Raw genomic sequence first — 25,002 nt, forward strand, 5'->3', positions numbered from 1 at the left:
CATGCATTTTTTCAGTCTACCTGGAATGCCCTCCCTCTCTGGGTCTCACACACCTGTCCAGACCACACTTCTCACTCCGTGAGGGAAGTAAGAATCTCCACATCAAGGATGATGCAGAAAACAGCTCCCACTATGGAATACCCAACTCAGAAGCCGGGTGCTGTTCCTGCCACCCCCTCCTGGATACACGTCCAGACAGAACTCCAGCTGGAAGGGATTCATGCACCTAGCGTCCACAGCAGCGCTGTTCCCAGCTTATGAGCAATCTAAGCACCATCGACAGACAAATGGACAAGAAAATGTCCATCAGACATGCGATGGAATACTACTCAGCCGTAAAAAGAATGGAAGACGGCCATTTGCAGCAGTGTGGATGGGCCTGCTGCTGCTGCTGCTGCTAAGGCGCTTCAGTTGTGTCTGACTCTCTGCAACCGCATAGACGGCAGCCCACAAGGCTCCCCCGTCCCTGGGATTCTCCAGGCAAGAACACTGGAGTGGGTTGCCATTTCCTTCTCCAATGCATGAAAGTGAAAAGGGAAAGTGAAGTCGCTCAGTGGTGCCCAACTTTGCGACCCCATGGACTGTAGCCTACCAGACTCCTCCATCCATGGGATTTTCCAGGCAAGAGTACTGGAGTGGGTTGCCATTGCCTTCTCCATGGATGGGCCTAGAGATTATCAAACTGAGTGAAGTAAGCTAAGACAGAGAAAGACAAATATCAAACCATCCTGCTTACATACAGAATCTAAAAACCATGACACAAATAAACTTCTCTACAAAACAGAAACAGCCACACACACAGGGAACAGACTTGTGTTTGGGAGTCTGGGGTTAGCATGCGCAAGCCACGATCTATTGAATGGATAGACAGCGAGGCTCCACTGCAGCACAGGGGCCTATATTCAATATCCTGGATAGACTGTAATGGAAAAGAGCATAAAGAAGAGTGTACACATACGTACAGCAGCCACTTGGCTGTACAGCAGAAATTAACACAACACTGCACGGCAACTGTACTTCAATAAAATAACTTGGGGCCCACTGTCTCATTCTTGCCTCAGAGGAAGGAAACACTGTTCTCATATCTGCTCAAGATGCTAAGAAACTCACTGAGACACACAGCTAGGACTCAAGACCAGTCCTGACACGAGGCTTCTTTCTGCATCTCCAGGCTGCCCTGCGGTCCCTCAGCCCCTCTAACGCACTGACCCTGAGTTCCTCTGTATCTTAAAATGAGACTTTCGGCAACTGTGAACATGCTTTGGCTCACAAGCAGAAGCATCCTCTTTTGCAGATAAAACTGACGACCCTCCTAAGACAATATCATTGCTGTTAAAATGTGGGGACCATTTTGGACCACTCAAGATCAGAGGAAATATATGTATGCTTTTAGTGGAAGTGATTCAGATCTCAAGTTTCTGATGATTTCTAATAAATGGGAAAAAGAAAACAGAGAACCCATTAGAAGACACTTAAGAGGATTTCAGGCCTTGGGATCTCGCTTTGGAAATGACGGGAAATCTAGTTTGTGCCCGGGTGAGACCAGCTCGCCTGCTGTGAGTCAGGAGTAATGTCCTAATGGCTTAAGTGGCCCCTGGGTGGAGCAGGCAGGGCCACCCCGGAAACAGGGCAGGAGCCCAGCGACCACGTCTATTTCATCTAAAGTTGCTCCTGCTTTGATTTGGCTTTAGTCAATTACTTTTCCCTTTTAAAAACTCAGTAAGTCTAAAGAAGCTTACGTGACTTTAGGTTTATCAAAACAGAGTATTGAGTTTGAAAACACGGGCAGAAGCGGAATAGACTCTACGTGCTTTAGCCTGTTATCTTTTACACGTTTTGTTAAATCCCACGCGGCCAGCACCCCGGCTCTAATGCAGTTACGTCTAACTCGACTCAAGGTTTATACAAATGCTGAATGTTCACTAGCATAGGCCAGTCCCAATCTGTTGTTAAGTTTATCTAAAAATACGGGCTTCCCTGGGGCTCAGTGGTTAATAATCTGCCTGCCCTGCAGAAGATCCAGGTTCAAATTCTGGGTCAGGAAGATCCTTGGAAAAGGGAATAGCAACCCACTCCAGTGTTCTTGCCTGGAGAATCCCATGGACAGAGGAGCCTGGCGGGCTATACAATTTAGTGACTGACCAACAACAGATATCTAAAAATATACGTAATCTAATTACTGTGGATGGAAAAATAACAGATTTCAAAAGCACAGAGTGACCTTCTCATTTGTAAAATGCAGCTGGAAGATTTGATAATTTGTAAGATTCCTTCTCTCTACAACTAAGCTTTAGTCATCAGAAAGTCAGGGAAATCAGTTTTTAAATTTATATAAATACTTGTTAGTTAATAATTATTTCATAGGCTTTAAACACATAAGATTGAGGTTATTTCTACAACATTACCACTTTTAAACAGAAGAGAAACAATGTACTATGGAAATAGTAACAACAATGTAACTAAAACTTTAATAACCTGGCTAGCTTTGCAAGTTTAACCTTGGAACTCAGCGATGGAAGAACTGAAGGCCTGCCCGCAGGAACTCTGCTAGGCAGATGGCTCACGTAGAGTACACAATGGCACCTCTCTACAGCCTTCCCCAAACAGACATCATTTTTACATGGTCTATCATTAGATAGACCTCATTTTCTGATGTGCTATGATTCATTTCTGGGGAAAGAAAAGGTATACTCATAATAACCTATAAATGGAGACTTACTATGTGCTAAGTGGCTTCCCAGCTGACACAGTGGTAGAGAACCTGCCTGGCAATGCAGGGGACTCAGATTTGAAGGAAATGGCAGCCCGTTCCAATATTTGCGTCTAGGAAATCCCATGGACAGAGGAGCCTGGCGGGCTACAGTCTGTGGGGTCACAAAGTGTCGGACTCGACTGAGTGACTGAGCGGGCACACGTGGGGTAAATAACGAGCATGCGTTGCTGCCTTTAACCCTCACGGCAAGGCGCGTGTGCACACTCGCGGCTCGGTCCTGTCTGACTCTTTGCAACCCAGAGTGTAACTCACAGGCCCCTCTGTCCATGGACTTCTCCAGGCAAGAATACTGGAGCAGACTGCCATTTCATTCTCCAGGGTATCTTTTCGACCCAGGGATGGAACCCACGGTTCCTGCATCAGTAGGCGGATTCTTTACCTCTGAGCCATCAGGGAAGCCCACAGCCAGGTAGGTGCATCTTAATATTGATTGTACAGAGATAAAGTGAGACACACAGATGCTGGCCTAAGGTCACTAGTCTGTGAATAGCAGACCTGGATTTGAACCCCGGCATTCTAGGTCCTCAGCACGTGCTCAATACCACACAAAGTCCTCAGTGCAATTAGAGGTCACTTTTAAAAAATAAAACCATCACCATCTAGACACAGCCAAGTCCTAGGAAAGATGTGACGGAAGTTTGCTTGTTATCTGGATCATCCACAGCCCTGATGTCCAGTGTGGCAGAAACGAGCCATGTGGGCGGTGGGGTGCTAACCTCGGTCCCTCTAAGGTGCGACGAACCCAAAACACCAGACTTAATGGTGGTTCAAAAAAAAGAAAGTAAAATACCATGTTTATAAATATATAGTGACTACCTACTGATATGATATTATAGGTGAGACAAATATAGTGTTAAAATTAATTCCCTCTATCTTTATTGCATTTAATATTTGCAGGAAAAGGTGACATTAGAAAATACGTGATTTTGTGGCTCACATTATATTCCTGTTGGACAGGGCTGATCCAGGGTCTCACTTCTAAGGCATTTTACAATGAGCTGCCTCTTGGATTTTTTATCAGAGTTGAGCCAAATACAAGTGCTCAGAGGGAAGGCATTCTTGCTACAGGTCAACTTAATGCACGTGGGAGGGCCTCAGGAATGTTAGCTGTGTATCTTCTTAAAATTCATAGCTCTTATCTCAAAATTAATCACAAAAAGTTTTTTCTCACAGTCAATGAAGCAGAAATAGATGTTTTCCTGGAATTCCCTTGCGTTCGCCATGATCCAAAAAGTGTAAGATAATCACAGTTGTGTGTAAAGTGATCTGACTTTCCCACCAGGGGTCGAAGCTGCGCCCCCCTGCATTGGAAGCACTGAGTTTCAGCCACTGGACTCCCAGGGAAGCCCCGGTCATCACACTTTAAAAGCCGTTCTGCATTGTGATATAAGCCTGGGCTCATCCTCTTGCTTCCCTGCAGGCTTCCAGGGCTCTTGATGGCAGAGGCAGGTAGAGTTTCCTTGTCTTGAGAGGGCGCCCTTCGGAAGTGGTAGTGGGGACGCTTGTCTGCAGACAGAATCGTCCCCTGGAGGCCGAGTTTCACTGTGAGGGTGGCTTGTCCCTTCACTGAGGAAACCCCGGTCGGTGCTGCTGCTGGCTCACGAGAACGCGTGCTAGCTCTTGGGGCGGAGAGGTTGGAGCTTTTCTGCATCGTGGCCTAAATGTGCTTCTTATCTACTGGGGATTTATGCACGTCATTTTCAGGCTTACCGTATTTCCCCTCACCGTTCGAGTCTGGGAGTAGTATAGTGATCCATACTCTCAGTCTTTCAAAGTACACTATTTGCTTAATATGTTTTTTCCAGGCCAGACCGGTTTCGTTTAGTGAGCTAATCCCCACATATACCTTACAGAAAAGTTGGACTGTGAGAAGTGAATATGAAACGTGACAACCTACGGCGAAAACAAGAAAGCAGTCCTGACAAGCAGCTAACCGCTGTGCCCACTCCCACGGCCGTCTTTTTGCAAGGCTCGGATGAGAAGGCCCCTTGTCTCATCGCCAGACGCTCTGCCATGGCAATCCAACCCAGTGGCGCTGCCAGCGGAGTGAAAGCAGGCTGCGTGGCCCAGAACTGCAATCCTCGCTAGGTGGTATGGGCATACGACCGGTACTTTAAAGCATGTGGTAGCTGAGAAATGATGTGCCTTTCTTAGCATCTTAGGAGACAAAAGAATGAGATTTAGATGTAGACCCAATTAATCGCCTGCAGAGCCCCTGTCCCCAAAGCCCAAGCTCACCTGCGTCACCACACAGGCGCAGCCTCAGTGGCAGCCCAGTGCCGTCAGGGGCCCAGAGGTGGGTCCCGGGAGGGGGAAAGAAGGCAGGGTGTGCGGTGAAAGGGAATCTGCTCCCTGGGGAAGACCGCCCCGAGCCAGGCTTAGGACCCCAGTGGGAGTCAGGACGCTTATGCTCTGACACCAGCTTGGCAGCCCACGATCACGGCGTCGTGCATGAGTGTGGCGGAGCCAGCTGCACAGTTATGCTGCTTGTGCATCGGGGGGCCGGGATTCCGGGCCTGAGTGCTGCCACCTCTGCTTACTCCTGAATCCCCGTCAAGCGCCACGCTCCTCACTGCTAAGACGAGAGCCTTCACCTTGTCCCTGAGCCCTGCTCTCTCCCTCCGAGTCACCCAGCTCGCATCCAGCCCCAACAGAACAGCATTCCTGAGGCCCAGAGGCCGGGGGCAGAGGCCGGGGGCAGAGACCAGCTGGGGACGCGGAGCCCCCACACATTGGGTGTGAAGGTAACCGTGGAGGAAGGGACTCTCCTCACAACAAGCACATACAACCAGGAGGCTCCAGAGCCTGGCCAGCCCGCTGGAGTCCTGTTAGCTGACCCTGTGCCCATTCACACAAGTGACTGTCTTTCTCCCACGCTCGTCCTCTGACAGGCAAGTTGGGAACCAACACGGTCCTCAGCCCTGCACGCATGTAGGACCACCCAGGAGCTTTTAGACACAGTGACTTCCACCTGCAGAGACCCGCGTGCAGGGAAGCCTGGGTGTCAGTATTTTTAAGGCTCCCCAGGTAACCCTTCTGAGCAGCCGAGGCTGAGAACGCTGGCTCAAAGGAAAGGCTTAAAATCACGGAGCTGAAGCCTCCCACGTGTGAGCTGAATTCTGCAACTTTCTAGCAGTGTGAACATCACCACTCAACTGGCTTATCTCTTAGGGACACAAGAAAAAGAAAAAATATTAATGGTAAAAACACCTGCCCCACTGACTTTATGGGTCTATTATGAAAATCAATGTGCAAATATAAGGAAAGGGCCTGGTAAAAATACAATTGCATGCAATTTCTATTTTTGCTTCCGGATGACCCGGATAAGTAAACCTCAAAGCCATGGGCAAGGCACGGAATCGACGGGGAGCGAGAACGATCAAGAATCGGAAAGAGAGGGGTCGTGTCCTTGGGTGTCAGCTGCAGTCTGCGGAGTGGCACCTCCATTCTTGACGGTGAAGCCGGCGATCCGTGGTCTAAGCCCCTTCACGTTGAGTGTGCTCAGTCCTGTACGACTGGTATCCCGCGACCCCAGGGCCTGTATCCCGCCATGCTCCTCTGTCCACAGAATTCTCCAGGCAAGAATACTGGAGTGGATTGCCAGGCCCTTCTCTTGGATTAGGACAGTGAGCAACCAGCCCATGATTTTCATGTTGGACTTGACACAGGAAGTCCCGAGACAGTGATTTAGCAGATTTAATCCAGCTGAGAGTTGAAATGGGGACTCTGGGGCATGTGAGTCAGGCACCACACTAGGAGGAGGACTCTGTGTCCTTGCCCTAAGCAAGCTCACCTCGAAGTCTGGAAGATGACCACACGAGATGATGCGGTCACTAATGGAGCAGGGAGGAAGCTGTCCTTCTAAGACAAGGTGCCTGGGCCAGGGTCTCCAAGGCTCGGCACCCCGGCCTGTGCCTGGGGACCACAGTGCACTCGCTGCTGGTGTGACAAGCCCCCAGGAGTCGGATGTGAGGGTGCACAGCCAGCCCCGCCGCAGGGTCACCCTTGGGCCAGACAATCCCACGCACCCCGCTCTGGAAAGGACAGCGATGTCACTCTCCCAGAATGCGTAAACAGTGTCTGTGCACAGCCCTCTAGCTTTCACTGCAGCAGTGCTTGACATACAAAAAAGTGTGATTCTCAGAGAGCCCGAGGAGATCCAAAACACTGCCAGTGCAGGCGGAGGGTGGGCGCCTGCGGCCAGGGCGCAGCACAGAGCCCTGAGCAGACAGGTGGACACGCATGGCTGGACGTGGGCCCAGCCCGGCACCACACTGAGCCACAGGCACCCTGCACTCAAGTCGCGGAGTGAAGCTTATGTTTGTAGTTCAAAGGATACAAAGCAGCTCTGCGTTGGGGTGTCACAAGAAAACCTGCTCTCCCTGAATTGGGTGTATTGACTAATACCCAACAAAGTATTCTGCCTGCCTGACTCTTCTTCTATTAACCTCAAGCCTGTAAGCAAATCAAGAAGAACTTTCAGGGCAGGAGAACTCGTGAGGAACACAGGTGTGGGTCAGCAGGGAGGAGGGCAGAGTGTCTTCTTTGCTCTGGATATCAGCTACAAGCAGCACATTCCTCTGCGTTATGTGTCCCAGCATCGCTCACAAGTCCTGCACATGGGAAAGACCCTAAGTCACAAGAGGCAAGATGAAGGAAGTGGAGCTGATGCTTATTCCTGGGCAGGGTTTCCAGAAGCGGCGGGGGCAGTGCAGGACCCCACACATGAGGGAGGGTGTCCTGGGCGCTGGGTCCATCCCCTGACCTAGCCCTGAGGGCAGGGAGGAGCCTGGGTCAGGGCCCCAGCGAGGGTGGGAGAGACCTGCTGTCTACCAGGAGCTCGGTGGAGAGTGGGAGACCTCAGGGCGCTCTCCTGGAGCCCAGGAGTCACAGAAGTGAGGGGGCTTCCTCTCCCCCAGAGCGTTGGAGCAATGAGCTCACACAGAGCGGGTGCGGACCCCACTCACCCACGATGTGCTGGACCTGGGCATCGGCATGTCTTCTGTTAGACCCACCGAGACGGTGCTTAAGAGGGCAGAGCCTTCCAGGGAGGGCACATGGCATGCCTACGAGGAAGTGGGCCTACAGTGTCCACCAGGACCCTCTCCTGGGGAGAAAGCCCAGGAGGCAAGCCAGCCTCTGGCAGGAGCTGGACACCACCCTCCTCCAGGCTTGTCAGGAGACAGATGGGTTTTCAAACACAGAAGCAAAAAGGTGGCAGGGGTGCTGTAGGGAGGAGACCCATGGAAGGAACCAGGCTTCCTGGGCAGCTGCTGCGGGTGGGCTCACAGGAGGGCATGAACGGGAGAAGGCAGCTTGCACGGGGTCCCCTCAGGGGCAGAGGACGGGCTGCTTGAAATGTGGGCTGTGGGCTGAAGGTGAAGACACAGTCGCATCCTGTCAGCTAGCTCCAGGTCTCAGTGCGAAGCATCAGGTTAGTAGCAAACCTCCAGCCACAGGTGAAGACAGGGTTGGGAGACCAGTGCACTGGCTCACAAGGGACCCTGGCCACTGGCCCCTTCAGGCCATCCGACCAAGCTTGGAAAGCCCATGTCCTCACAAAGGGACCTGCTGCCTCTGAGTCTGGGCAGGCTCCAGGATAGGAAACCCACTGCATACTGAGAATGGTTTCATCTCAGCAAGAATTCGGGAGGAGTCAGCGAGGACCCAGATCATGTGAACTTGAGCTCAGTGAACCATCATTCCAAAGTCAGATCTTCCCTCCCACACTTCACACGGTGTTGAGGTCAAGCAGCCAAGACTGGACTGACTATAAGACCTGAACTAAGGATGGAGACTGGTTTTCCTTTTAATGTACAAATGGAGGGATTCCTGCTTAGAAAGTAGTCACTTCATGCTACAAATGAGGCCAAAATACGCTTGTTTGAATTATGCTTCTCTTTATGTCTTTTCATTAGACAGGGTAGGGGTGCCTAACTCACAGGGAAATAAAGGTGGACCTATTATTCACCAAGCAAACCTGATGGTCACTGCAGAAGAAACTGCTTATTAAGTATTGGTTGAAAAGAGAACCACATGTACAACACTGCAGGGTGTTATGGGATGGGCATCTCTGTGCTTTTATGTCCTAAGACTACCTCACATCCGTCCCTGCACACCTACATTTACAGTCCCAGCTCTCAAGCAGCTGAGCCCCAGGAACAGAAGCGATCACTGCCTGTGAACCATGTCAGTCACATGCCATGAAAATGAGGTGTCTCCTTAGGCAGTGATCTCCCCATTGTGCTAGGAATTCAAGTGGAGACTGGATCCGCAGACGAACACACAGTCAGAGGCGCTGTGATACTAACCGTGCTGAGTCTGGGCAGCAGTGACACCTGAGCTCAGAGGAGGGCGACCGCAGGCTGGGCAGGGCCCAGCAGCACTCCTCTGAAGCCCGAGTGTGAACCAGAGGAGCAGGTTCCAGGACGCACTGTCGGGACGGAGGGGACTGGAGTCACACCTCGTGGGAAGCCAGGCTCACAACTTCCACCCTTGAATTCAAAGTCCCCTGAGCAGTGCGCTCTCTGCCGGGCACCGTCCATCTGACAACCAGGTGTAGCAAGACCGCAGGCATCACGAGCACTCTGCCATCCGACCGCCGCACGAGGCTCGCCTGGGGCCCCGACGCTTCCTGCTAGAGGGAAGGAGGCCAGCCAGGAGGGAGTATCGTCGGAGAGACGGATCCAGACAGACTTCCCCCCTCAGAGCCAGTTTATTTCAAAAGATGGCAACCCCCAGGCACAGCAGCAAGAAATTCAAGAGCAGAGTTACCTGGGAGGGTAAACACAGAAAATCTCGTTCTGGCTTCCCAGCAGGTGCCTGTAACTGAGCCACGATAAGTCAAAAGGAACCATGAGTGGCCAAGACACTTCGACATAAAAGTCACCTGAAATGCAAGTAAACTCTGTTGCTGCTCCTGAAACAAGCTATTTAAGAGGCAAGAGGAAACACGCCTTTTAAAACAAATGGAAGAAAAAGAGTTACTCAGGAGAAGAGACCAGTTCTCCAATAAAGACTGCTTCTGCTGCTTACTGAACTGCCATTATTCCCATTTAGATGATTCTTTTTAAAATTTTAAGAGTAAGGATATGGTTCATTACAAATATCTCCATTTGAAGGTTTATTTTTTACGAAACTAAAACATTAGAGCTTTGTGATTAATACTGAAGTGCTTTTTTGCACGTAGATGGTATGCGATTTTTTTCCTTTGTATTGATATTTCTGCAGCAACGCTTTTTTTTTTTTTTTTTCTGGAGATGCTGTCTCACTAAGGTCATCAACTCCAGGAGAAGAGGGAGGGAAGGTGTGGAGAGAGAGGCTGGTGGCTAGTTAGTGATGAGGTGAGGGGACAAGCAGGGGCGGGGAGGGTGTGGCTGGACCACCCAGCTGCCCCCAAGCTCCAGGGCGGGCCTGGCATTCCTTAAGAAACCCGCAATCCGGGGGCACCAGGAGCAAGCCTCAGCTCGTGCTGGGTGGGCCTTACGAGGTCAGCGTGCTGGCCTGCCTGGCCCAGTGCGTGCGGGCTCTTAGCCTCGTGAGCTTCCTTGGACCTCAACCGCCAGCCCCAATGCAAAGGAAAAGAGCAACCCTTGCCATGGAAGGGTGGCACCCACACTGGGGCCAAGCTGCCCCTTTCAGGCTGCCTCCCCTGCCCCAGTCTGGAGGACCCTCTAAAGGCGGCTGGGATCTCCTGCAACGTGGACATGCCGGCTGCCCGTCAGGTCCCTGCAAGCCATGCTGGGCACATGAGTTCCATGGGTTTTCTCTGCTTCCGTTTCCCACGGGCCTCCCAGCGAAGCCCCCACAACCTAGAAATGCCTGAGTCATTTTCCCTCTGGGCTCAAGGCAGGAGCGTCTCAAACCCTTCCTCTGCATGACCCTATCCACAGGGTGGCACAGCCAGGGCATCTTGTGTGGGGCACACGTGGCCGGGGTGGCCACACGGCGGGTGTAACCCAGGACCGTGCCAGGCCTGCCGGACCACGTGTCCCCCTGCAACGGGCAGACCGCGTGCTGCTGTCCGCGGAGAAGCTCCTCCACAAAGGCAGGCTTTTCTGTGCGTGGGTCGAGGCATTCCCGTCAATGTCCCCCTAGAGACAGCGCTTATAATTCATCGCATTTCCCGTCTCCCCACCCTCCCCTCCCACCTCGCAGCAGCAGCCGTGTTTGCTGCTCAGCGCTCCAGGGAGGGTTTCAGGAATTCTCAAGGAAGAACAAATGGACCCTTTCGCACAGAGTGAAATTCTGTCCTCCTCCTCCTCCTCCCCCTCCTCCTCCCTGGCGCCATCTGAGCACTTTCCCGGGAGGAAGAAGGGCCAGCAGGATGGAGGGAACGCCTTCAGGAGTCATCCGAGGTCAGACGCGCGCCCTGGGCTTTAGCAAAGCAAAGCTGCTCTCAGAAATCACGGCCAAGGCCAATGCCATGGAGCCTTAACCCTCTTTTTCTTCTAGAAGTCCTACGTTTTCAAGCCCTACATTTAAGCCTTTCCTCCATGCTGACCTGACTTTGCACACAGTGTAGGACAGGCATCGGATTTTACTCTTTCGCGCTGGGGCATCCGGTTTTCCCCACACCACTTATCGGAGGGACCATCTTTCCCTGTTGCACATTCTTCTTGCCCCTGTTGAAAATCCATTGACAGTATATATGTGGGTGGGTTATTCCTGGACTTGATTCTGTCCCACGGGAATTACATCAGGGCCACACTCTTTAAATGACCAGAACTTTGTAATATAGTTTTGAATCAGGAAGTGTGGGGTCCTTTCTCAAGATTGTTTTGGTCATCTGGGGGATCTTTTGGCTGAATGTGAGTTTTACGATTGGTTTCTCTATTTCTGTAGAGAATGCCGTTGGGATTTTGAAAGAGGTTGTATTGAACCTTCAGCTCGTTTTGCATGGTGTGGACATTTTAACAATACTCAGCAACGAAACAGCAGGCAAGTGAGACGGCATCAGCCCGCATGTCTGCTCAGTAAGGGGAGCTATCGGGAAATAAGGACCACCTACCAAGGAGGAGAAAATGTTTGCAAGATGTTCCTAATGAAGCGGCCACATCCAAAGTATACAAGGAAAGCCTACAACTCAACAGGAAAAAAACGCTGAAGACTGAAAAAAAAAGCTAAAGACTCCAACCAAAAGGTGGGCAAATGGGGACTTCCCTGACGGTCCAGTGCTTAGGAATCCTCCTTCCAATGCAGAAGACACAAGTTCGGGGACTGAGATCCCACATGCTCTGGGGCAACTGAGCCAACTAAGACCCCAACCAAGACCCAATAAAACAGAAACGAAGCAAAAAGGAAAAACAGGCAAATGCGTCGAAGAGACATTTCTCCAAAAAAACACCCAGAGGGCCAGCAGGCATATGCAGAAGTGCCCAGATTCACTAATCCTCAGGGAAACGCAAGTTAAAACCACAGCGAGACACCACTACACACCTGCCAGAATGGCTGTTATTAAAAAAAAACCACCTTGTGCATTTTGGCACTAGGGCACTGTGGGTGCAGCCATGCAGAAAACAGGATGGAGGCGCCTCAAACAGGAATAGGACCACCATGGAACCCAGCAATCCCACTTCTGAATATTTATCCAAAAGAATTGAAGTCGTGATCTCAAAGAGATATCTCTTATGTTTGTTGCAACACTATTCACAGCATCCAGGAATTGGAAATAGAATAAATGTCCATAAATGGATGAATGAATAAAAAAGTATGGTATTTACATACAATAAAAGATGAATGACAATATGGAAGAGCCTGTAGGCCATCATGCCAAGCGAGATGTCAGACATAGGAAAACAAGTACTGAATGGCTCTGCTCACACAGAATGACTAAAACAGTCAGGCCTTTAGGGATCGTGAGCAGAATGATGGTTGCTGGGACTGGGGAACGCGGTGCTGTTGAAGCATCAAAGCTACTCCATTTTGTAAGTTTCCGGGAAAAGAGCCTTTGGAAATCCCCTGACCTCACCCCACCACCTGCGAACCAATCAGAACCCTTGGCCAGCCCGGGAAATTCGAATCAAGCCCGGGAAAGGAGAACCAATCAGAACTCAACACCTAACCCTTCACCAGAAGGTGACCAATCAGACCTGGATACTCCCGTTTTTCGAATTTTTCCCAAGATAATAACCTATATAGGCAATGTAACCCAGAGCTCAGGGCTCCTCCCTATAGCTGCTGCGTCGGTATCGGTGGGAGCCCCAGCTCCAGCTTGGTAATAAAAACTCTTTCGCTTTTGCATCGGATATCGGCTCCCTGGTGGTCATTGGGAGATTTCGCGACTTGGGCACAACACTGTGTCCGTGAGTTCTATTTATACAAGATAAACAGGCCTCAGGGATCTGCTGGACAGCCTTGTTCCTGTAGTTGTTCTGGAGTTAATGACTCTACACCATGCACTAAACATTTAAGAGGGTAATCCAATGTGCTTTTACCAGAATCAAAGGCAAACAAACCGGAAGACCTATTCCTTCCCCTCCCTGCAAACTCCATATCCATCATTTATTCCCCTTTCTACTTTCTCACATTCACTCCAGGGCCCATGTCCACACACCTTCGGTTCCTGGGGGGAGGCTCTGAGAAGAGGGCTTGGGAACTCTGGATGAACTCTGCAAAGGGCTAAGTGAAACAAACACCCACAAAACAATTTGAGCACGCTCAATCTCCCGAGTATCCCGTCAGCTCATTGGTAGCGATGGGTTCTGAGGACTATTATTACACTGATCTTTGATTAAGTCCAGTTTCTAATTCTGATCTGAAATAGAAGGGGACATTCAACTTCCAAAGCGACTAGCGCGCGCACACACACACACACACACACACGCACACACGCTGTTCTGAGTAACTCTTTATACTACGTGTGTGCGTGTGTGTAACGCCGATTCAGCCGTGTCCAGCTCTGCAACCCCGTGGGCTGTAGGCTCCTCTGTCCATGGGATTCCCCAGTCAAGAAAGCTGGAGTAGGCTGCCATTTCCTCCTCCAGCGGATCTTCCCAATCCAGGGATAGAACCTGCATCTTTCATGTCTCTTCCACTGGCAGGTGGGAGAAGGAAAAGGCAGCCCACTCCAGTGTTCCCGCCTGGAGAATCCCAGGGACGGGGGAGCCTAGTGGGCTGCCGTCTATGGGGTCACACAGAGTCGGACACGACTGAAGTGACTTAGCAGCAGCAGCAGCAGCCCTGGCAGGTGGTTCTTTAGCCCTAGCGCCACCTGGAAAGCCCTTGTGTGTACTGATGACCAAACACGGTGGGAGCAGCCAGGGAAAGTCAGGTCTTTCCCTCAGAGATCAGATCTCTTTCTGAGGAGACAAGACAGAATTTCATATACATATCTATATATAAAACAGAGAAACCCTATGTGATAAACAATCAGATGTGAAATCATTCCATGCAGCTAAAGAACAAGCATTCCTTCTGGGATGGGGTCTCAGGAAAGCCTCATGGAGGAGCTCTGATTTGATTTAAAGAATGCTTCTGCAGTAACAATTTCCCAGCTGGAATTAAGATACAGACCCTGCCAGGATAAAGTTTGTAGACTTTCATTTAAAGACTTCTAAAACAAAGGAGTCAAAATTCTTCATGCGATGAGTATTCCTCTGTGTTTTAGCAACAAACACTTTGGATTCTGCCATCGATAATAAAAATCCTCGTTCTGGCAGGGGGTGTCAATTAAGGCCGTCATCATCAGGGAGGTGTGGGCTCTGCGGGTTCGAGCATCTTAACGCTGAGACCTGCGGGGCGGCCCGGCGCTGCCGTTCACAGCACCGCGGCTTGCAGGGTGCGGCGCCTCTTCTCCGGCCGTGAGAACCCCGAGCCTACTCAAAGGGGCATGACGTGGTCACTAGGCTCGTCTCGAAGGACCCGACACAGTGCACCTGGCCCAGGCAGCGTCGCCAGGGATGTGCGGGTGTCCCCCCGCCCCAGGCAGGCCACAGATGCGGCCACAGGCTCCCGGGAGCGCCCCCGCCCACTGCGGCCACGCCCGGGCTCAGGTCAGGGCTGTGGGCCTGGGGCGGAGCGGAGCCGGATCTGCGGGCGAGGCGGGCTTGCGCCCTGGGCGAGGAGGAGGCGGGGTGGGCTGGCGCGGGGTGCGGGGACCCTTGCATTCAAGAGGGGGCCCCAGGGAAGCCGCGGGGCTGCACCACTGCAGGGCTCGGTGCTAAGTAAACAATATACAGCGCAATTATCAATGAAACTGAAAACTTCAAACATCCGCATAGTTCATCATCTGCTTTTCTTCAGCTCCGTTTGATGCTGACTCATCCACTCTTTAAAACGAAGTGTGAGAGTCCCCCATACACACTGACTGACTGGAAGAGAGCTTCATTCAAGATTTTTCTCCTGAAACATCCAATCTCATCACAGTCTCCTTCCAGCCATCGCAACCTTTCTCTGGTCAGATTTCTCAACCAGACTTTGGCTCTGGATGCTTGTCTACCAGCTTGCTGATGTATTGCATCCTTTTAATTAAGCTTAAAGCAAAGGGAAAAAATCAATATTGTTTGGTATGTCAATGACTTTGGAGAGATTCCCAAGCCGTTTAACCTGGCCTAAAGTCAGTTTATTATTTTGAAACACTAGAATGATCAGCATGGTTTTACATCAAGACACAACATAAAAGGAAATTAAATTCACTCAGAAATTCAAATCATTTTACATAAACACTTCTTCTTTGTGTATAATAATTATTTGCAAGTCATTGAGAGTAAAACTGATATGATGGGTTTCAAACATGCGAACAATACATGAAATAGTCAAAACACACAGTTTTAAGTTTATGTGAGTAGAGATGTTTAGTTTCTGATTGCCTCTGGACTTTGTATTTTTTATTCTAGAATATTTGACATGACCCTGTAATCTAAACATCCCTAACTTCGTTGTTTCATAAGGAATTACTTATGCAGAGCAGCATAATACTTCTAATAGTCAGCTCCCAGTATAATCAGTTTTCGATAACGCAAAGTTCTCCATAAGCCAGTCCTGTGGAATCTAAGGACACGGGACTTTACGCAGGCCTCTCTCTCTGCATCCTCAGTGAGGGGCCTGTGTCTCTCCCGGGTACGTACACGGTGGCATCTCCCAGGGTGAACAGTGCGCCGTAAACAAAGCACATCTTTCCAAAACAATGAGGTGGGGCAGTCTGTCCTCAGTAAGGTGACGAGTTAAAAGAATCTAATCAACTCTTCCTTCCGGGTTCTAAGCTCAGGTGGTGGGTGGGGAGGGCGCTGGGTGTTCTCCCGTAGGGAGTCGATGTTCTACAAGCTGCCTTTATTCACAAAGAGCCCAGAGCAGCTGATGCTACATCCGCGGGTGTCAGGAGAACACAGGGCAGGGACCATCAGCCCCAGGTCAGGCCTCTGCTCCAGGACTGACGGCAGAGCCCAGCTGCCCCTGGAAGGACTGGTCCCAGTGGCAGGACCTGGCCGGGCACCGATCCCGTCTTCCCATCCTGATTAAAGCCACAGGGAAACCTGCGTCTACCTGAGCCTGCAGCCCCGCCCGCCCTCTGCAGGCCAGCGCTGACGCCTCTCTTCCCTGACTCCACACGCTCCTTTTCTGCCCTCCGCGTTTCATCTCACTTGACTTTCCCCTCTTCTCTGTTTCCGAGTCTCTGCCCGCCCATGTCTCTGCCTTTTTTCCTTCCTCTTTGTCTCATTTTCTCTCTATATAAGGAAACTTTATTCGAAACAGACAAGTTGAAGGCTCCTTTTGAACTCTGATCCGTCCCATCTCACATATGTGGGTAGACACATCTATTTTCTCATCACTTATAACTCACACTTCTGAACCCTATTCTGTGCTAAGCTCTGCTCCCAACACCCAGGTGTATCAGAGAATGGAGCACAACTGAAGGGTTGGTGAGGGCAGCTATTCTAGAAGGTTTCTTTCAACTGAATGTTTAAATATGGGAATATCATGTAAATCCCCCATACTGCCCAGAGTTTCAGGTTTGCGACTAGGGTCAAACAAAAGCTTTCACAGACGCATCATAGTCGCGGCACTGAGCTAGACCACGCTGACACAAAAATGAAGGAAAGCGGTGTGACATCTTATAAAAGTCAGGCTCACAACAAGTCCTCTGTCTACCCCAGATTCCTATTCATAACGAGTTAAAACTGCTTCCATCAATTGTCCTTAACGAACATCAACAATGGCACCTTTCATAACTACTGCAGAAAATACACGCACAAATGCAGGGAAATGAACTGAGGCATCAATACTGTCCCAAATATAAAACAATGAGACTACTTCTGTGAACAGGTACTCAGCCAGACCCGAGGGGGAACTTTTAGGCAGATCGAATAAGGGAGCGAGTCATGAGCTGACTGGTCAGGACGTGTCGTCTAGATGCTCAGACTGTTTCGCACAAATTGGTGAAACAAGTGCTCAGACTCGGGCTGGGCTTGTTCCTTCATGTGCGTCTGTTTGTCTATAAAAGGTGAGCTCTGGCAACGTGGGACCCTCTTCCTTTGAGAAGGGGAGGGGCTGCTAGACTTCAGACTCCAGAGACGTCCGCGCTCACTGCCGGTCCCGCAATGAGCGGGCTGCTGTCTGCTCGAAGCGAGCAAGGCGTGCCCTCCAACCCCGGGCAGACAGGCAGCGCTGTGTGCTCACACGGCAGGAACCCACCACAAAGGGGAAACCTCGTCAAATACCTGTAGCTCGTGGAGAATGTGAATGGGCTCTTTTGTCTCGTCCAACACTTTGCAGAAACCCAAATGATTAATCAGATTACAGACACTGCACTATGCAGTCACCATCGGACATGTGAACAAGGTCCTTGAGAGAAGGGCCAGTCGGCTGCTTTACGAGCAGGACTCTGAATGCGGAAGCAAGAGCGCTGTGACGGGGGGCTGCTTCTGAGTGCCCCTCCATCATAATCGGCCTCAAGTCCCTTTTGGGACAGGACATGTCTTTGTTTTCATTCAATAAATTATTCAACTTGCATTCACTCAGCATCTATTATGAGCCAGAGAGGAAGCAGTCAGTTTCCATCCGTAATTTTAGTTTAAAAATGATTAAAAAGAAAAAAAAAAAAAGGAAAACTAAGACCATCATCACGGTAGCAGAGGGTGTGAAACTCACGTTTCAGGAATATAATCTTATTTTACTCTCCCAGGACCCTTGATGGCCATGATGTCTTTATGCAACGCTCCGTTTTGTAGGTGGAGACGTTAAGTGGTTTGTCAGGAGTGTGGACGGAGGAAGCGAGAGCGGCAGGGGTGTGCCTGCCCCGCTCACTGGGCAAGGCCGGCAGCTCACGACCCCCCCCCCCCACTGGGGCACCTTCTCCCTTCACTCCTTGTCACGGCCAGCTCTTCCTTCACATCCTCAAATTACCCAGCACCACCTTCAGCATGGATTGGGGCCTCAGGAAATTCCCATCTACTGACTTTTGTTTACCAAAAGGTGTTAAGAAGCACCATAGTCGAAATTTGAAAATCAAGTGCCCCTATTTCTGAAGGAAGACTCCCTTTAGTGAGGCTGGGGCCAGGAGAGGGGATCCCATCCCCGCAGTGTGGTCAGCAGGCTCACAGATTCATTTCAGCCGAAAGAACACCTGGGTGGTGTCTGGACTGAATCAGCACAGCTCTCCGCAATTCTCACTGGGCCGGCCAAGCATCCTACAGGTAGCACCTCACACCAGTCAGAAGAGCCATCGTCAAAAAGAATCTGCAAACAATAAATGCTGGAGAGGATGTGGAGAAAAGAGAACCCTCCTGCACTGTGGGTGGGATTAGAAATTGCTGCAGCCACGTGGAGAACAATATGGGGGCTTCTCAAAAAACTGAAAACAGAACCATGTGACCCAGCAATCCAACTCCTGGGCATACATAGGGAGAAAGCAGTAATTCAAAAAGACACGTGCACCCCAGTGTTCACGGCAGCCCTATTTACAAGAGCCAGAAACTGGGAGCAACCTGCATGTCCATCAGCAGAGGAATGAGCAAAAGGAAGACGCGGTGCATATATCCAGGGGAACACAACTCAGCCGTGAGAAAGAGCAAAACTGTCCAGAGAGGCGGCTGGACCTAGAGACTGTCACACAGAGCGAAGTAAGTTAGCAAGAGAAAACACATATCACACAGTATTGCTCATAAATGTAGAATCTAGGAAAAATGGTACAGATAAAACCTACTTGCAAAGCAGAAAACAGAGACTCAGATGTAAAGAACAGAGGTACAGACGCCAAGAAGGGTGCCCATAGGAGATAGGAAAGAAGGGCTGGGATGGATGGGGGGCGGGGACTGACATGCGTACACCTCTGATGCTTTGTATGAACAGACAATTATTGGGAACCTGCTGTATGACTCAGGGAGCGCTGCTCAATGTCCTGTGGGCCCCTAAACCCGAAGGAAGTCTAAGGAAGAAGAGATGCGTGCGGGTAGCCGATGCGCTTTGTTGCACAGCAGAAACACAACACTGTAGAAAGCTATACTGCAATGAAGAGTTTGAAAAAACAACAAAAATTGTAAAATCTTGAATGAAGATAAAACGAACCAAAACAAAACCCAGCTTGTCGGGAAAATGACCACAGCGCAAGGCTGGGTGAGTAATAAACACCATCGTCAACTGAAACAATACTCGCCACTTTCCTTCCCAGGAGGACAGATCTGCCTCTCAAGACCCTGCCGCCCGCAGAAGAGCCGCCGCACAATGAACCACACCAGGGACCCCGCTCACACACGCTTGCGACACGCAGTTATAACAGGCTTTCTTCTTTATACTTCTGATTCGCAGGGTCTCTCGAAGACTCTTTTGTTCAAGAACAGAACTTTGAGTTAGAATTACACGGAAGCAGAAAGCAATACAGATACCAAGAGGTAAACCAAGAGCTCGCGGCCATACTGGATTTAAAACCTACTAACAACACGTGCTGTCTGCACGCAAGCAGTCTCATCCCCAAACGAGAATCTTCGGAGCACCTTTCACATGTGTGGGGTGCCTGAAAACCCATACGGTGGGGCTGACACACTTGAGGCATAATGCACTTTCTCGAGGAGACACACTCCAGCTTTGGGTGGGAAACGAACACGTTCAGTAACATGTCCCCTGAGCAGTTAGGTGTCCCCGGGATCGGCCGGCTAGCAGTACAGACAGCCCCAGGAAGGGAAGGACAGGTCCCAAGCATGAAGAGGAGGGCCCTCGCCTGAACTTTGGAAAGAGGGTGGTGCCTTGAACCTCAGCCTCCTGGCCCGCACCCAGCGCCGTATCTATGCTTTTGCTCTGAGGATCTTCCCCATCCTCGTCACTCGCACCTAACAGAAAGCACTCGCTGCTGGTTTTCTTTCCCTTCTTCATCCTGTGATCCATTCTCCCCACTCCTGCTGAAGTGCCACAGAGCAGCTCCCCCTCTGCACCTGCGCCGCGGCCATCTGTCGGTCTGTGTCACTGGGAACTCAGACCGGCTTCGGAGATGAGACGGGCTCAGTTACGAAGGCTGTGCAGCTGCCCAGCACACCCCTGCCCCGTCTGGAAAACCACCACCGTTTCAGCGGAGCCCAGCAGTGGCGGGAAAGGACACCGCAAGTTCCGGGTAAACACTGCAGGCAGAGGGTGTCACCCTGGGCACACTTCACCTACGTGGACCGCACGGGTTCGGCTTCTCCCACGTCAGATGGTGAAAGTGGACTCCTCAAACCAGCTTTGGGTGAAAATACACAGAAACAAGTTCCATGCCTAAATGGCTGTTTCCCCTGAGTAAGTTTAATTCAGCACAGCCACACTGTTCCGTGGGCTCCCCTGCTGGCTCAGACAGTAAAGAATCTGCCTGAAATGTGAGAGGCTTGCGTCTGATCCCTGGGTGGGGAAGATCCCCTGGAGAAGGGGATGGTTACCCACTTCAGTGTGAGACAGTAAAGAGCCCACCTGCAATACGGGAGACCCGGGTTCAGTCCCTGGGTCAGGAAAATCCCCAAAGAAATGGCAACCCACCCCTGCATTCTTGCCTACAGAAGTCCACAGACAGAAGAGCTTAGTGGGATACAGTCCCTGGCGTCACAAAACAGTTGGACCTGACTGAATGACTAATACCTTCACACACTATTTAAATTGCTAAACCAAATTTTTGGTCTTAGAATTACACAGCACAGAATCTTAGGAGCAGAGGCGTCACAGAGACTGCTCCATCCTAAGGTCACTTCTGCAGACAGAGCTGTTCCAGGCATCCAGCGGGTTTCTCCATGATGACCCAGCATGAGAAATGCCAGCATTCATGGGCCTGGCATGAGTGTGCCCCACTTCACTTCCAGGCTCCTCCTTCTCAGGATCAGAATGACGACACTTCTGAGGCTAGACAGAAAGGTCAGAGGCTCTCCTGCTGGGGAACACTCTCTCAGCGCACACGGCTCCTGGGATTCTGAGCCCCTAACTCCTCCTCTGTCCATCCCAGACCCTGCTCTGGTGGAGGAGAAATTCAGGAAAAGGAAGGGCTCTTCCTTTCCAGGAGCTCAGTTCCACTTCCCTCCCAGCACTAGCATTGATCGCTATGAATAAGCGTTAGGAGTTTGGGTTTTCAAGGGTCCTCTCAACAGCTTGAATTCAAGTGGCAGATACACAACTATTTATTTTTTAAGAGGTAGCAAATGGTCCGAACAGGAACACACTTATACTGAATAAGTAGATGAAGGGAAATAAAGTGTGTGGATGGCTAAGGTTTTCAATAGGAGTCTGTACACCTGGCTCATGAAATTTTTCTTCAGGGAGTTTAGAGGCATGCTTTCCACAGGAAACCTCCTGGTGATTCAGGGGAACGTCGGGGCACACTGGCTCAGCCAGCATCCTAAGCACCTCGCGCCCTTCCCTCCCTGCAGTGGCAACACACTCGTCGCGAAGTTCAAGGCACACAAGTAGTAGGGCAGAGCAGAGTGAGGGGGCTGCCACTCCTGGCAGAAATAGCTCCACACTGGATCAGGGCAGGAACCTGGGACTTGCGAGGCCCCCACAAAAGATGAGATAGTGACCACTCTGAGAGCAATAAGTTGGCTGAAAGCTCAACATTCAGAACACTAAGATCATGGCATCTGGTCCCATCACTTCATGGCAAATAGATGGGGAAACAGTGGAAGCAGTGGCTGAGTTTATTTTGGGGGGCTCCAAAATCACTGCAGATGGTGACTGCAGCCATGAAATTAAAAGACACTTACTCCTTGGAAGAAGCGTTATGACCAACCTAGAAAGAAAGAGAGAAAGTGAAGTCGCTCAGTCATGTCCGAGTCTTTGCGACCCCATGGACTGTAGCCTATCAGCCTCCTCAGTCCATGGGATTTTCCAGGCAAGAATACTGGAGTGGGTTGCCATTTCCTTCTCCAGGGGATCTTCCCGACCCAGGGATGAACCCGGGTCTCCCACATCGTAGGCAGACGCTTTACCGTCTGAGCCACCAGGGAAGCCCCAACCTAGACGGCATATTGAAAAGCAGAGACATCACTTTGCCAACAAAGATGGTCCGTCTAGTCAAGGCTATGGTTTTTCCTGTGGTCACATATGGATGTGAGAGTTGGACTGTAAAGAAAGCTGAGTGCCGAAGAATTGATGCTTTTGAACTGTGGTGTTGGAGAAGACTCTTGAGAGTCCCTTGGACTGCAAGGAGATCCAAGCAGTCCATTCTGAAGGAGACCAGTCCTGGGTGTTCACTGGAAGGACTGATGTTGAAGCTGAAACTCCAATACTTTGGCCACCTGATGGGAAGAGCTGACTCATTTGAAAAGACCCTGATGCTGGGAAAGATTGAAGGCAGGAGGAGAAGGGGACAACAGAGGATGAGATGGTTCAATGGCATCACCAACTCAATGGGCGTGGGTTTGGGTGGACTCCGGGAGTTGCTGATGGACAGGGAGGCCTAGCGTGGTGGGGTTCGTGGGGTCGCAAAGAGTCCGACACGACTGAGCTGAACTGAGAGCAATAAAGACTGTGCTCCAGGTCTCCCCACCAGCCTCTCGTCCGCCAGCAGGCTTGCTGAGCACCAGCCATGTTCAATGTTCCGGTAGGAAGATGGGCTTGAAGGGCAGCGTTCAGAGCCTCACAGGGGAGGCTGACCTGTGACTTAAATAGCTGTCCATACAGGAGAGGAAGTGGGGAGCCTACCAAGATCGAGGCTGTAAAGTTTTGTGGGAGAGGCCTGGATTTCCTCCGGGAGAAACAGGAAGGACCTGAGGAAAGGGAGCCTGAGAATCGGCCTTTGATGGGTGGACACAGTGCGCCTGCGTGGACACCAGGGACAAACAGAACAGCTGAGCGGGGCTGGGGAAGAGTCAAGCTCCTCGCCGCCCTGAAGACACGCAGCTGACGAGGACAGGACCTGGCTGGAAGGCAGGCTTGAGAATGGGCGGGGTAATGATGGCCTCAGATGGCAGCTGAGTGTTTGGGTTTAATCCTGGAGGAAACAGGAAGCCCCTGGTGCTTTGTGAGCATGAAAATGCCAAAGCTGAACTTCGGAATAATTCGTCTAAAAACGGAACGTAGCTGCATTTACAGGCGTGCGTGAGAGCACGTGTGGGGGTGGGCGAGCGGCCTTGGAGGGGACTGCGAGTCCAGGAGGAAGATAATGACAGTCTACTCCGCGAGAGCGGTGCAAGGAATGGAGGGAAGACAGTTGGGAGAGCTATTTCCGAGACAGAATTGGCAGGAAGTAGCCACTGATTGGCTGCCAGGTTAATTATCCCGGAGAATAGCGCTGGCCTTGTCACTCAACCACACAAAACCCTCCAGTAATTCCCCCATTATCTGCAGAACAAAGTCATCATCTCAGCACACCAAGACTCTTGGGAGGCACGGCCCTCTGGGACCACCCCACCTGGCTTCGGGTCTGTCCTCTGCGTCCCCCCACACCGTTCTCCCAGCAAGAAGCAGCCTCCAAGTCGTCTGTCGGCAAAGCCACGTGTGTCTTTCCCAGGCGATCTCCTCACCTTATTTCCCTGCCTGAATTTTCTCCTCTCCTATAATTATCTGCTGAGATTTCCTTTCCTTTCGAGGGCTGTCTCCAATACTACCTTCTTCATGTTATCCCACTCTACCCCTGTTGACACAGTCCCCCTCTTCTTTGAGAAAATCATAACATGTAATTTGTGGTTCCTTACCATTTGTACCAAATTTTACATCACACTGGAGTCATCTATAAATTTGTATTTTATTCCCTATTGGTCTATAAAATTCCTAAGAACAGACAGGAGTGGAGTTTTTCTTTTTTCTTACAACCGCAACATCTAATCGAATACAGAGGTGGTTAAAGAAAGGGGTGAGAGAATAATTATCTGAACAGCTTTCAGATGGAAGGGAGCTTCCAGGCGAAGTCCTCTACCAAGAGCCGAGCGTGAGCGAATAAAAAATAGGAAACAGAAGGAACCTCCTACAAAGGCCTGCGGTCTGTGGACGCGCTATCCCCCTGGGTTAAACACTGAAACCCTGCCGCTCGTCTCCCGGCCCTGCTCACCTCTGCTTCGCCGCCACACCCTGGTCTGATCTGAACAGGACCAGCGGGATCCGGTTTCAAGCCTGCAGATGACGGGTGAGGACCTTATGACTTTGATCAAAAGGAGGCTGCTGGTAAATCCTGGCCGGCGGAGCGTGAGCCCACAGACGTGCGGCACACGCCTCACACACGCTTGTGTCCGCCCTGTGCGGCGGCGCTGATGCGGCCAGACAGGGACGGGCCCGCAGCCCAGATCAGGTAGCTGCCCTGCCTCTTCTAATAAAGCTTCTCCAACTCCGCTGATGTAACAGAAAGGGGGCAGAGGACGCGAGAGCTCAGGGCCGCGGGCCTCAGGCGGGTCTGGGGCAGGCGGTGGAGCCGCGCAGGGCAGGGCTGACGCCCTGGAGCCCCGCGTGCTCAGACAAGGCCGGCCTCCTGCCCCTCCCTCCCCGGCGGGTCTGACCGTGGTCAGGGGAGCGGGGGCCCACAGGGAGGCCTCGCGAGCCCCGTGCCCGCACCTCCGAGCAGCTCAGTCCAAGTAAACACCCTGCATGCCTACTGTGCTTCGAACCTGCGATCTCCCTTAAGACACTCGCTGTTCAGGATTTGAGAACAGGCGTACTCCACTCAAGGCGCTGACTGTCTGCCCTGGGATTGCTGGGCCAGTCAGCCCAGCAGAAACCCTGAACACCAGTGAGTCCGTGTGCAGCGGCTTCAAGCCATTACTGGGGTGTGCCCACTGCACTGCCTCACCGTCCTGAGGTCCTGCAGTGAATCCACGCCTTAGCCTGGGACACGCGTGAGCCGCGGGGCTGGG

The 25,002-nt window shown here is 51.2% G+C and overlaps 1 protein-coding gene across 20 annotated transcripts in view; it reads right to left on the reverse strand.

Annotated features, from left to right (window-relative positions):
• MYT1L (myelin transcription factor 1 like) overlaps window positions 1–25,002 on the reverse strand; it is a 403,728-nt gene that overhangs the window by 360,036 nt on the left and 18,690 nt on the right. The gene's annotated exons all lie outside the window — the stretch shown is intronic.

Source organism: Ovis aries, chromosome 2 (assembly GCF_016772045.2).
Source record: "Ovis aries strain OAR_USU_Benz2616 breed Rambouillet chromosome 2, ARS-UI_Ramb_v3.0, whole genome shotgun sequence".
NCBI lineage: Eukaryota > Metazoa > Chordata > Mammalia > Artiodactyla > Bovidae > Ovis > Ovis aries.